The 13,550-nt window shown below is 35.0% G+C and overlaps 1 protein-coding gene across 2 annotated transcripts in view; it reads right to left on the bottom strand.

The window, feature by feature from the left end:
- Positions 1 to 13,550, bottom strand: part of LOC120538729 (CLOCK-interacting pacemaker-like) — a 153,235-nt gene that overhangs the window by 73,479 nt on the left and 66,206 nt on the right. For both annotated transcript variants that reach the window (XM_039768148.1, XM_039768149.1), the window contains exon 2: positions 12,310 to 12,412. The gene's annotated coding sequence lies outside the window, so the exon portion shown is untranslated. The remainder of the gene's footprint in view (positions 1 to 12,309; positions 12,413 to 13,550) is intronic.

Raw genomic sequence — 13,550 nt, 5'->3', positions numbered from 1 at the left:
ACAGACTCCATGAATGGAAAGGCTTATGACTGTTATTGGAAAGAAGGGTGGCTATATTGGTCATTGATTGATTGATTGATTTTTTTTTAAATGTCAGAGATGTTTATTTGTAAATTTTGAGGTGTTTGTTTATTATTCTCACTATAACAGATGAAAATAAACAAGTGAGATGGGAAAATTTTCATTTTTCCTATAGTTGCATAATAAATCTGCACACTAATAGTTGCCTAATAATTGTGCGCACATATGTATTCCCCTGATGATGTTCACACTCACATTTCCGTTGTGAAACATTCAGGTTTCAGGTTTATTAACATTTTGGATTTACTGATAGCACTGTGTTTGTTCCATATTAAAATTAATCCTCAAAAATACAATTTGCCTAATAATTCTGCACTCCCTGTAGTATATGCAAGCATATATAAACATGGCTAACAAGAAAGGGGTTCAGAAAGAAACAAACACTAAAGCTACATCCAAGCTCAGACCGACAAGTCCAAGTTCAAGCTCAAGGTACGGCCTCGCAGAGACTGACCTGGATCAGATGGACGAAAGCCCAAACTCCTCGGGACTACGGTCCGCTACATCCTCTCCAGCTGAGAGCGAAATGGGGAGCGAATGTACGAGTGAAAGTGACGCAGGTCACGCTAGCTCGCCAATTGGAGAAGATCATCTGAAACTGGAAAAGGCCTTGCAGTCTGCACTTTCAACTACTCCATGCGAGCCGGGAACAGCGGCTGTAATAAGAGCCCACTGCCCACTATGGTGCGCTAAAGCAGAAATGATCTGTCTGAACTGAAGATGAAGCAGAGCTCAAGCAAGAGATAAAGAAAGACATAAGGAAAAGCGAGAAGGCAAATGAGAAGGCAAGTGAAAAGGTAAATGAGAAGCTGCGACAGGAGCGGCAGCAGGATAATAAAGACTTGGAGAAACACATATATATTCGCTTTGAGGCCGTCTTTAAAGATATGCTGGGTAAAACTGAAGAGCACATTTAGGAAACCACGTCTAAAGTGAGCACATTTGCTGATCAACTGGAGGATGTCAAGGAGACATTCACGACTTGGATTGAAACAGCTGAAAATATAGCTGCCAGTGCTGAAGGAAAAGCAACAGCTGCCAAATCCAAATGCAAAAACCTCGGAGACAGACTTGCAGACTTGACAGACTTGCTGCTTTGGAAGATGGAAGGAGAAGGAATAATATTAGAATCGAAGGTCTACCTGAGAACTGAGAAAGTCCAAACCCAGTGAAATTCGTAGTTGAACCATTTTTTAAAATAATTCGAGAGAACTTCAAAGCAGATTCTGTGATAGCAGCGGCTTATCGCATATGCAGATCAAATACCGTTAGACATGGATCTTTTATTATTCGCTTCGAGAGATTATTATTTAAGATAGAGGTGATGGCACTCCTCAGACACAAGCAAGAGATTATATATGAAAATAACCACATTCGTATCTTCCCCGATTTCTCTCCCGCAACAGCTACTAAACGTGCAGCCTTCTACAACATTAAACAGCGATTATGGCAAGCCGATATCAAATATAGCCTCTTGTATCCTGCCAAACTCAAATTGCAAGGTCAGCTCTGTGTCTTCGCCAGCAAGGAAGAGGCAGAAAAGGAATTAATAAAGCTGATCCCGACACTATTCTGAAACACAACAGTGAGTCATAGCCTGTCATGACATGGCAAGGATATATGACCTACTGTCTGATCTATTTGTAAAGATACGGGTATTGTAATTATACATTCTTTTTATTACTCGGACGCTATCTGTTTATGTTTTAATTACAGTTATAGACGTTTGTGTTTATTTATTTTTTTAAATGTATTTATTTATTTTTTCTCTACTCTAATGAAGAATGTTTAACATCATACCCTTGGTTTATCGTTATTGTTATTATTGCATTAAGACTTACTATGCTTATTCTGGACCACTTTCTAACATCATTCCCAGGTTTATTATCTGGGTTTATTATCTTAATACTTTAAGATTGCTGAAGATTATATTTTAAGTTCATAGTTTGTTAATGATTATAATTTTAAGCATATTGTATTTAGACTACATTGGCAATAGATATCTCTATTCTTTTAATCCTAAAACTCCGCTGCGTGGGGGCTTGTTTTTATTTGGACAAGCTCTGTCTCTAGGTATGTCAGAGGACTGGGACTGCATGAAGTGGAGTCCAGCCTCACGTGGGGAGGTAAAATGGGAGGGTGGGGGATTAAGGGGGGGAGAGAAAGAGAGCAGGCTATATCTATATCTAATCTATCCTTTTAATCCTTATAACTACCAACGTAACAATAGGCTGCATGACAATAACTCTTGGGGAAATAGGAAATTAAGTTTAAAACTGTCTCACTTCCAGTTAAGACTATAAAATGACATCAAAAATTCAGAATCAATGTCTTCATGATGGGACAGTTAACTTTGTGAGCTGGAATGTTAAAGGCCTGAATCATAAATTAAAGAAATAGAAAGTAATTTCTCACCTAACATATTTAAATGCTAAGATAGTATTTTTTCAGGAGACCCACTTACTAAGCAAGGATCAGTTCCGGCTGCAAAAGGATTGGACTGGCCAAATGTTCCATTCTAGCTTTACAAAGAAAACTAGAGGTGTGGGAATTCTCATACAGAGAACAGTCTCATTTGTAGCATCAGATGTAGTATTGGATCCAGAAGGGAGATAATGTGATGGTCATGGGCAACTTATCTAACTGTAAAATGATTTTGATAAATGCTTATGCACCTAATGTCAATGATAAGGAATTTATACAGCTTATTTGCATCCATTCCAAATGTGAACACTCATAAAATTATAATGGCTGGGGACTTTAATTGTGTTTTAAATACACTCTTAGATAGGACTTCTATCACAGGGGGGACGACATCTAACACTGCAAAGATAATTACAAAGTTTATAACTGATCACAACTTATCAGAGCCCTGGAGGTTTTCAAACCCAAATTCAAGAACATATTCTTTCTACTCACCAGTACATCATTGCTACTCAAGATTTGATTACTTCTTTATACATAATAATTTCTTGCCTATGATTAATTCTTGCAAATACGATGATATTGTTATTTCTGACCATGCACCTCTGATCTTGGAGCTAAAGTCACTATGCCCCACACATTCACCTCGCAGATTGCATCTCAACCCGCTTCTATTAGCAGACGAGAATTGTACTGAATTTATATCAAAACAAATCAGTTTCTTCCTAAAGACAAATACATCCTGAGAGATTTCTGCAGGAATACTCTGGGAAACTCTTAAGGCCTTCTTAAGAGGACAGATTATTTCATACCTTTCCCACAGAAACAAATTAGACACCAAGAAAGTATCAGAGCTAAAAAGCGAAATTATTCTCCGAAAACTCTCCAAAATGTTTCCAGGGCAGGATCCAACCTGCGAACGCTGCAATCAAGTCCCAGCCTCACTGGGTCACATGTTTTGGTCCTGCACCAAATTAACATCATTCTGGACCAGAATTTTTAATTACCTTTCAGACAACCTTTGTCTTACAATCCCTCCTAACTTATTAACAGCTGTGCTTGGGATTCTTCCAGGTGGGTTTAAAGTGGGGAAGGACAAACAAACAAACTGTGATTGCATTCACTACACTTTTGGCACGGAGACTTATTTTGCTAAAATGGAAGAATCCTAACTCTCTTCTTTTAAGTCAGTGTTTTATACTGTCTGAAATTGGAAAAAATCAAATACTCAGTTAGAGGATCTGTACAGATTTTTTTCAAAACATGGCAGGATCTAATCAGTAATATTTTAGAATAAGTTCTTAAAGCACACAGGAAGCAATTATTTCTGCATTTCTTTTTCTTCTCCATTCATCTCTATTGGCTTATCAAACTCATCAATTTAGGTATGTTTACAAGCCTTAAGTTTTACTCCGTTGGCCATGCTCTTTCTCTCAGGGGTGGGGATCGACTTGTTCTCAAATCTACTTTTTGTAAAAATTGATTGATTTGTATGGAATGATTACAATAAAATGAATTAAAAAATAATATAAAGAAATTCACAATACCAAAATTAAAAAAAAAAGATTAAACAAAGTGAATTGCAATTTTTTCTGTAGCTGATAAAGATTTTGTTTTTCAGATTTTGATAGAAAACATGATTGTACTTTTAAATGAATAAAAGTAATTATTGACCTTTTTTTGATGTTTTGACGCTAGACATTAATTCAAACTTGCTGTACAGTGAGGCAGTACTAACTTTAGACTTTAATGCCAATCCACAGTCTAGATTTTTAGCAGTTTTTAGCTTTGAAAGAATCAACTTTAAATCACCTTTACCCAATAACACTATTGCCGATGACATATAATTTGGAATTCTGCTGCAATCCCCTCCACACCAACACTAACACCAATAATCCCAGCCCCCTGCCGCACCTTTGCCCTTCTCCACTGCTTTCTGCCATTCATGCTGTACATAGTTCACAATATTACTTCTTTTCACTAGTTGTTTTCTTTACAGTGCTTAAATTGTTCAATTCATTGTATGAGCCTTGTAAATGTGCAGCCTATAAACATCTTTATTGTTTTTAATAAATTCAAGTAAAATACAATTCAGGGTTAAAACTGTATTGCCTACCTATGGTTTTCTCAGTCAATCCATATCAATAAAACAAAAAAAAATAATAATACAAATAATAATACTATAGTTCAGCATTCCCCCCTTTTATCATGAGCATGTGACTGGTGGTAAACATGAAAAAAACTCTTGAGTGAACAAATTAAAAATCTCATCTAAAGATTATTTTAGTTCAGGTCACTTGCTATCATTGTATGATATATAGGCAGCGAGCATTGCAAGGTCAGGATTTGCACTTTGCTCTAGTTTTTATTTTACTTTCTATAATTTTCCATATTGTAAGTTTGAACTGTATATTTTAGTTTTTACTGGTTCCAGTTTTCACCCCTATATTTTCCCTGAGTTAAACTGCTGTTCCCATACACTAGGACTGTTTCAAATTGTGTATTGGTTTTGATTTAAGATCTCCAAATCCTTGCAAGAGTGCAAGAATTCAGATCAAAGCATTACATTCAATTATGACTGAAGCTACCATTTTTACAAGATGTGCTATAGGATTAAGTTACATTTATAGCCAAAATTACAATTATATATATATTATATATATATATATATATATATATATATATATATATATATATATATTACCAGCAGCAGCATCACCATTCACACAACAAGTTAATCTAATTGACACAAATTACAAGGATATGAGAGAAACACATAAATGGAGGGACCAAAACACAAGTTTGAAATGCCAAAATGAGAATAACTGACACAGAACAAGAATGTGCTGACTTTCAAAGTGTTATGGAAAGAAAGTAAATAGTGTGTGGGTATATATAGTGCCATAAGAGTGTTGTATACTAAAAGCAGTTTCAGTAGCCATGGAGTACTGGTTGCTGTTTCATTGTATACTTGTTGTTATGGCATACATTGAATCTAAATCTGTAACAGAGGTACAAAGAAGATTTTGCATTTGATAAATTTCAATCCACTGATGGTGTGATGAACATGTTTGTTGGACCATTGAGAACCATAGGAAACACATAAAATACCAAAAGGTTAAGACAAGATTTAGAGATCCCACAATGTCAGTAAGTAATGTTAAAGATTTAAAAATTGACTCCTTACTGAATTATGTGTCAAGATATATCCAGTCACTGTCTAAAATATAAATAGTGCATATACTTTGTAGAAATATTTTGCTTTTTTTTTTACTCAGTTTATTCAATTGTTAAATGAAAACCAGGATATGTTGAACTATCTGCAAACTAAATTACAAAAATGTAATGGTGAAGCTAATTTGAAAAATGTACATTTGATTTTTAATAATGTTATGTAAAACAAGGTAAACTGCATCTAAAAACTGCTTTATGACTACTTTATTCTATATCTGGAGCCATGAACCAAGTGGATAAGTTAAGTGATCAATCATATGTTCTTTTCAAGAAACATCGCATCCTCAGGCCTCTCTCCCATTATAAAAAAAAATATTTTTATAAGCTTTACTGAATTTTACACTCTAAGCATTTACACTGGCAGTGACATACCTCAGAAATCTATTAATGGTTTTGATTGGCAATTATCAATATATTAATAGTACACTTGCTTCCTACTTTTCTCCTTTAATAATATTCATGTGAGAAATATGCTTGAAAGGAAACAAAAATATTACTGTATTTTATTTATTACATGAACATTGTTATTTGTCTATCTATAGTTGTGCTGTCATTATGATACAAATCCTTCTCCTGGGTCACAATATAAGACATCGAGAAGCTGTGAAGAACACTGGATGTAAAATATGAGTAATCCAACCTCAAACATAGTACTTCCTATGCTAGTGAATGTTATACAAAAAATAATACACATATATCATACAGATAGTTACAAGTGAGACAAAGAACATACTGTACATGCAAAAACATAATTTGGAACCAATACAATTGATAAAATAGCAGTGGCCCTAGCACTGACCCCTGTGGAACACCACTCTTAACATCGACTAATTCTGATAAAGTTCCTTGCACCATCACCCGCTGGCTCTAGTGTCTGAGTCATTTCTGCACCCATCTAAAAACCATCACCCTGAACTCCCAATTCCTTTAGTTTGATGTCCAACCTCTCAAGTGGCACCTTATCAAATGCTTTCTGAAAGTCAAGATAAATAATATCATATGCTCCACTTTGATCATATCCTTTTGTTGCTTCATTATAGAATTCCAGCATGTTAGTAAAACATGGCCTTCTTTCTTCTGAACCCATGTTGACTGTTCAGAATAACTTCTGTCCTTGTCATGTGTTGCTCAGTCTTATCCTTAATAATTCCTTCCATTACTTTTCCTGTGATGCATGTTAAGCTTACTGGCCTATAGTTGCTTGGATCTGCCCTGTCACCTTTTTTATATAACAGGATGATATTTGCCATTTTCCAGTCCTTCAGAATCTCTGCAATGCGTAGTGACTTCCTAAAAATATGTGTCAAGGGTTTATGTATGTACTCTATAGCCCCCTTTAAGAACTCAAGGGTAAATATTATCTGGTCCTGGTGATTTGTTTGATTTCAGCCTATTTAATCTTGACAGTATTTCACCCTCTACAATTTCCATATCTCTCAGTACCTTCTTAGTAGTCCCTGTCACCTCTGGGAGATTATCCACTTGTTCACTTGTAAACACCTCAGAAAAATGTAAGTTTAGAGCATCCGCTATTTCATTGTCCGTATCTTTTAATTCCCCTTTACTATTTTTGATGCACTTGACCTCCTCCTTGACTATTCTTTTACTACTAAAATACTGAAATAATCTCTTAGGGTCTTCTTTTGCCTTATCTGCTATATTCCTCTCTAACTTTCTTTTAGCCTCCCTGATTTCCTTCTTAACGGTGGCCCTCATGTTCTCATACACTCTACGATTCACTTTTTCACAGTCATTAGTCTTATATGCCTTATAAAGCAGTTTTTTCCTTAGCAGCTTCTATTTTAAATCTTTATTAATCCACTGTGGAGTTTTTTAAAAAATCTCCTATTAATTCCTATTTTAGGTATGTATCTGTCCTGCATTACATGTAAAACATTTTTAAACCCGTTCCACTGCTCCTCGACTGTCTCCAAACTTAAAAGCTTATCCCAGTCTATCCTATGCGACTTTGCTGCATCTATTCAAAATGTGCCCTACCAAAGTTCAACTTAACAATTTTAGTCTCTGCTGTCTGCACTCTAAGAAAACACTGAGAATTGTATTATATTTATGGTCACTTGCCCCTAGTTGTTTCATCACTTCTACACCCTCAATTTTATCTTAATTATTACAGAACACTAAATGCAGACAAGCTTCACTCCATGTTGGTGCTTTCACATACCGTGTTAAAAAACAGTCACTGATTACTTCTAAAAACTCCTGCCCTTGTGCTCCTCCATCTGCAAGGTTATCCCAGTTAATATTTGGATAATTAAAGTCCCCCATGACTATAATATCTCCCTATAAACTTGCCTTTTTGATATTACTAAAAAGATGTGTGTTAAAATTAATTTCTGAATTGGGTGGTTTATAACACACTCCTAAAATAAGACCTCTTTTCCTAATATTTTCCAGGCAAAGCCACATAAAATGGGGCTCATTGTCCAACTGAAGAGGACTTACATTTAAATTCTGTTTGGCATAAACAGCAACACCACCTCCTTTTCTGTTCTCTCTATCCTTCTTAAAAAATTTGTATACCTACATGTTACACTCAAGTTTCCATCATTGCTATAATATCATAATTATGCTCCGCTACATACAGGTCCAACTCACTTACCTTATTTTTGATGCTTCTAGCATTAAGGCAAGCTATTTTTAATGTGTTACTCCTTCTACATTTAAATATTTGCTTAGAATTTACATTACTACACATTTTTATATCTACATTGTTGTTTGTTCCTTCGTGTATAGATCTAAACCTAGCCTGTCCTAAACTCCCTGCTCCTCATTCCCTAGTTTAAACAATCCCCAACCAACCTACTCATATGCCTCCCCAATACATTGGTGCCCCTTAAGTTCAGATGTAACCCCTCATGGCAGAACAGGTTCTATCTGTTCCAAAAGGAGTCCCAATGCCCCAAAAACCTATACCCTTCTACCCTGCGCCAAGATTTGTGCCGTGCATTAAGCCTTCAAATCTCCTCAGTCTTACCTGGACTGGTGCGTGGCACAAGCAGAACTTCAGAGAAGACTGCCTTGTAAGTTCTGCTCCTCAGCTTGGTACCCAACTCTTTGAATTTGGATTGCAGAACTGACAGACTACCCTTATTTGTCTGGAATCTAAAGGACTTTAAAAATATATCCAGAAATACAGAATATAATTGTTTTGGGTCAATATAATCACAATATCAATGTAAGTACATATTACCTAGCTAGATGTTTAAGAATTATGAACTACAATTAGCCATAAAACCACCAAAATCAACAACTAAACAACAGTACATTGGTTATTGCAATTTTAACATCACTTGAGTTGGAATCTAGGTATGAGGACAAGATGAGATGAAGATGAGATGGAACCAGCAAAATAAATATAATTCCATAGTTTGCCAAATTCCATTCCTGACCCCTTAAAGCATACAAATGACTCACTGTAATAACTACTGCTCTTGCTTGTAAATAAATAAAAATTAAAAACAATTTAAATTTCAAAACAGTTGGAGCTCCCAGAAGCACATGAATGTTACACCATGCATACATTTTCTACCTTGTTTAACCCTGACAATGACATCTAACTTTTTCTTATAATGTAATTAAAATAAAGGAATCATCCTTAGGTCTTTTTAATACTTCCTAATTCATAATGCACATCTGTGGTATCACCTTTACTGATATTCCAGAGAATATAGTGACAATTCTCTTATATTTATTAATATAACAGAGCTGCTATACCCAAAAAATAAAAAAATTAAGGATCCAAATTTGAACCATAAGGATAAAGCTGAAGAAGGACATGTTCAAGACTACGAAATTATTTACTTGTGGAGTTCACTGCAAGGAAACAACGGGGGATGGGGACATACTGAGTTAAAAGTTTTTGTCCATGTTTAATCAGCTTATAATGGAATTCTAGACATAGGTTTAATTTTTCCTTTCTGTCGTTTTTATGGCAGGCAGGCCACAACTAGCTGACTGGGACTTAAGTCTTGACAATGTAGTTGATTCTCAAGCCAATAAAGCTGTTACTAAATTTGAATTCACTGGAGCCTATAAGACTAAATGGTTTTGGCTCACCTACATTTTTGCATTTCATACCTCATGAGTGAAATGGAGTAGACAAAACTATGCGTCAAGCATGATCATAGAACTTCTGGGAGCTTGATGCCAATAACTTGAACATACAAGAAACAAGTTTTACACAATTACAACAATTGCAAGAAATAAATGCAAGTGTTTTTCCCATATGCTATACGCGCAGGACAGTTCAGAAATGCTAATGTTTACATTATTTTATAATGTCACTGACAACAGATTTAGTTCAGGAGGGGAGAACATTAAGATAGAAGGGGGCTGAAGATAAAAGCACAGCTACAGTATAATCTGATTATATGTGTACATGCACAAGGGAACAGAAATTACAGGATGACCTGTGATTTGTAGAAGCATAAAAACAAAAGGCAGATCTTAATGCCTACAAAAACTGAGAAATCAGTGGAGATAGCAATCATGATGGATACCTTTCTGAATCTACAATAGTAGTATGCATTGGCTCTATGAGTGATGGAAACTGTAAATCGTGCAAAAGCTGATCATCTGATAATAGTGGTGAATGGTAATGTATGCCAAACTGGGAAATGAAAAAATGGTAAGCTATGGTTATAAAAGTCACCGATCTGTGTAAAAGTTTAGAACAAACAACAAAAAAAAAAGATTAAAACATAAAAACTGTTTTGTCATAATGTTAAACTCCAAATGCAGCTGATCACTAAATGACAAAATTAAAACCCCTCTTTGAATATCATGATCCCATGTGCAGTCTGTAAAAGAAAGACTTCTATCTCTATATTTGACTACATAACAGAAATCTCCAGTCTTGACTTGGTGAAAAAATGCTGACCAAACTTATGTCATTGGGCTAAGGCAGGGGTCCTCAATCACGGTCCTGGATAGCCGCAGTGGCTGCAGGATTTTGCTCCAACCCAGTTGATTAATAAAAAGCACTTATTGCTAAAGTAACACTTCTGCTTCACTTTAGTGATTTTGAGCCCTTATTGCTTAATTTTGTCTTAAACAGCTATTTTAATTGCTCCTTATTATCAATAACATGCAAATGACAAGAGAGAGCAGCATTTCTCCATTTAGCTTATTTACATTTACACCTGCGTGTATTTATCTGCACTATTGGGTTTAATTAAATACTTGGAAGAAAAATGAATAGAAAAAAGTGAAGGACTGAGAATTACTCGTCAATTTTAGCCTTCAAATCATTTGCATGATAGAAAGGGAAAGAAAATCTAGGATATGAGAATGACCTGACATAGCAGAGTTAATTTAATTTCATAGCTTGTTAGTGCTTTATTGGCAAGAATTGCTTTCTAATTAAGCAACCAGGTCTGAACAAAAACCTGCAGCCACTGCGGCTCTCCAGGACTGGGATTGAGGACCCCTGGGCTAAGGTGAAGAGTGTTTCCTTTATTTGAGCCAACACTTAAACAAATAAGTCACACCCACAGCTTAATATATGAAAATGACCCTTAGTAAGTCTGGCCTAGTAGATAACAATTTTTCTGACATCTGGCATCCGTGACACTTCCTGACTGTAGAGACAACTAGATAAAAATAGTACATTGAAAACACAGGAGAAGAACACAAGATGCACAGTTAGTTGGAAAAAAAACAGATTTTGTTTATTCAAAAAAGATGATCATTTTCAGTGCTGGTAAGATTGCCCATTAAAACTGGCACACGTAAAAATACACATTTAAATCTTCTGTAATTATTACCAGAATTATAAATTATGAGGTGAAACCTCTCTTTAGTCAGCTTTTAATCGAGTATAAATATTGAAGTTTATACAGAAGCCACAATAATGTGAAAAACCAGGATGGTTTAGTAGAGTTTTTATTGTCAACCTTTGTTAAATAATTTCAAGAATTTAAGGAATGTATACAATATATAAAGCAGGTGGCACAGTAATCAGCACTGGCGTCACACAGCTCTACAGTTGTGATCATAGTTCACAGTTACTGCCTGTGTGGCATTTGTGCAGTACATATCCAATGTGTCTCTTTAGATTTTTCTGTGGGAGCAGTGGTTTCTGTTCACATCTCAAGCACTTCATTGAAGGCTTAATTGGTAACTTTAAATTTGCTCCTTTTGAGTATGTGCATAAGTTGATATTGACATATACTTGCATATCTTCTATGGCTGGCTCCTGCCTTGTGCTCAGTGTCAACTGACTAATTTGAAGAACCCTATTGTATTTCTATAAACTTTTATATTTTAATGCCAAATTGTTTTATTTAAAATAGCATCTTACTTTTTAAAAAAAGTATTTATTCCCCCAATTCTATGCATTTTTGTAAAATCTGATGCGCACAATAGAAAATTAATTGCTTTTTTTTCAAAAAATACATGATTCACAGGGTTTATTAGCTGAACAAAGTAAATACAGTATAACCAAGTGCTAAAATAACTGGGGAGGCAAATTAACCAAAAAAAAGCCAGTTCCCTCAACAAAATTTGAAAGGCTCTCTACTATAAATAAATGAATTAGTCTGTTCTTACCCACACAGCTTGCTCTTATTAAGAGAAATGTGAAGGTCTCAAGAAAGGTGTTGTATGTGTTCATCAATCTGGACACGTCTATAAAACCATTGCAAACAGACACCTGCAAATAAAAAAAATGAAAGACACCGGTGACATTCTTTAGCATAATCATACATGTTAGCAAGAATATTCATACAGGATGTTCAGAAGATCAAAGGCACACATACAAAGATGTCCAAGTCACTCTTACTGAGCCTGAATTGCTCAAACCTTACACAAGCCATGAAAATTGAATAGCAATTGCATTATCTGTATAATGGATAACCAGAAGTACAGGTAAGCCTTTGCTTTCAAACTAGAACATGGCAGCTTATATTTAGTTTGACACAAAAATATGAAAAATCCTGTAGAATTTTTGAAAAATCATACCTAGATAAGTCAAAAACTCATCTGCTTTGGTTACTATTAAAAACACCATGTTTCCCAAAGATCTAATCCAACCTAACACTACAATAAAAATATTAGAATTTTCAAAATCTCTTTTATGCAAAATTGATTAAAATTCATACAAGCCCTAAGATCAAGCACAGGCACCACATGAGGATGAATGTCAAAAAAGATGGAAGAAATGGGTACCCAGCACAGCATTAAATAGTTTTGAAGGAAAAATAAAAGTAACAAAAACAGCAACTTGCACTGTAATAATTTCCTCTGTTTGTTATAACCAATATACAATATAATGCCGCATGTGGAGTTTGTAATACAGTAGAAAACCCTTGAAGCCAGGCTGTGAGCCTTGTTCTGCTTCCTAATGTTTGTTGATTTTGCAATCAAAACAGTTCTCTATGAAGAACACTTAACTCTATTGTAAAAAGTTTCTAACTTTATTTCTTTCATCATTATGGCATTATAACATTAAATATAGAATGTAATAGAAACACACCTTTTTCAAAGGCTGACCTAGATTACATCTCTATACAAAAATAACCCATAGTACTTTGTTTGAGGGATGTGTGCTTCCTCTGACATCTGAATGATGGAATTTTAGCTGTGACAACGACATACATTAAGTGCTTGTGACAAAAGGGTACCAACAAAAGTGCATAGTTACAAATGTGCATTGGAAATAATGAATGTGACGATAAATGTGTTCTGCTAGTAATTTTTCCATTACATATACAAATACACTAACATCTTGAGAGTCAATTTGTGGCTAAAACATTAATACACTTATAGATATATTACTGGGTTTAAACTTA

Source organism: Polypterus senegalus, chromosome 11 (assembly GCF_016835505.1).
Source record: "Polypterus senegalus isolate Bchr_013 chromosome 11, ASM1683550v1, whole genome shotgun sequence".
Taxonomy (NCBI): domain Eukaryota; kingdom Metazoa; phylum Chordata; class Cladistia; order Polypteriformes; family Polypteridae; genus Polypterus; species Polypterus senegalus.
The sequence above is the reverse complement of the archived record's forward strand: the minus strand, read 5'-3'. Positions and strand labels throughout refer to the sequence as shown.